The following is a 1689-nucleotide window of genomic DNA, read 5'->3' as shown; positions in this document are numbered from 1 at the left end:
TTAAAATATAAAAATATTTAACACAGGAATGATGATTTTATGTCACAACAGAGGATTTTCTAACTCTTTTTCCATTAAAATACCATCTATTTTTAGATTTTTTTAAATTCTTGATTACTATTCTCAGAAAATGAATACAGGCTTTACCTCTAAGATTAGAAACATCTACTTTATTACTTTTTCATTACTTCTCTTTTCCATATTTAACTAAACTTTAAGATTAAGAAGTATTACTAAAACTCTCATGAATTTTAATGAGGCAATTATTTGGCTGTCCTTTAACAATTTTGTTATCTGAATAATAAAATAGAGCAATCAAACAGTTTTTTTTTCTTTCAAATTCAATTTCAGAATGGTTGGACAAAATTATCTCACTGGAGATTATTACCAGCAGTGGAGATATTATTTCAATACAATTAGAGATTACCAATGGAACGCATGGAAATATGCAACTCTTCCAGGTCCTAGGGCAAAGATGTCAAGCAGAATGAGCTGAGGTCTTGGAGAAAAAGGAAAGATGAATTGTTACTAGGAATGGAGAACAAATGTTTGTTATTTCCTACTATAAACTAGGAACAGTTCATATTTACATTACTATTGTCGGCAATACTATGAAATAGGGGGGGCTTTTTCCTACTGGAATTAAACATCAAAGAGGCTGTCACATAACTATTAATGTAGCCAGAGGAAAAATACTAGTCTGTCTATCGGCAAAGCTGGTGGCCTACCAATTCATCATAAATGCATCACGGTCACCAGAAGTGCCTGTAAAGATGGTAAATCTTTAATTATGGTACCACTATTATTCTGTTGTCACTGGAATTATAGCCTTAGAAAAGTAGCAGCCAGGTTGACTCTGCCTGAAAAAAAATTCATTTCAATGTCAATCAACACCGGGGATCTTTGGTGCCCCCAAAATGATCCATGGTCTAAAATATATGAGAACTATTATTCTAGAAGATATTTCCTTTGCCAAGATCCTGTCTACTTTTATATAATCACATTTCAGCAAATTTATTCTTTGGATGATCTAATTCTCTCTGGATATAAGTGACTTTTCACTTGGGTCTTCTGTTTGGACAAATTTATAAAGGTCATATAACATATTTCATTTTTAGTTTGTAGAAACTCGAACAGTCAGATTAAAGAACTAGAGGTAGAAAATCAAAATAGAAAGGCTTTTCTTTTTTTCTTTTTCCTTTTTTTTATATACTTTCAACATTTTCTCTCAGGATCCAGTATTAACTTTCACTTAACAGCAATCTCAAAAGTATGCCTCTTAGTCAATTCCCTAGGGAAAATGGTAAACCAATAAAAACAGAGACAGTACAATCATTTTTGGCATGAGAGCATAACTTATTTGAACAGATCAGGAAGCATCAATAAAATATAGTGCCGCACAAGATAAATAGAAATGTGATATACTGTAGAGTTATAGAGTGAAGAGTGTCTCTTCTCCTAATATACATGTCAATCTAGCAAGGAGATGGGCTAAAATTCTCTGGTGTCTAACAGGTCCTGGGGTCATCCTCGGAAGATACAGTGCAGATTATGTAGAGATCCACAAATAGAACACTGCAAATAAACAGAGGGATTTATGTCTTCATGTATTTCAAGAGATAATGTTTCAATTAGAGAATGATAGTGTTCAGCCTTGTGGAATGTCACATTTTCCAGATTTAAAAAATA

Source organism: Propithecus coquereli, unplaced genomic scaffold (assembly GCF_000956105.1).
Source record: "Propithecus coquereli isolate 6110/MARCELLA unplaced genomic scaffold, Pcoq_1.0 Scaffold226, whole genome shotgun sequence".
In the NCBI taxonomy this organism is placed as follows: Eukaryota; Metazoa; Chordata; class Mammalia; order Primates; family Indriidae; genus Propithecus; species Propithecus coquereli.
Note: the sequence above shows the minus strand (reverse complement) of the source record.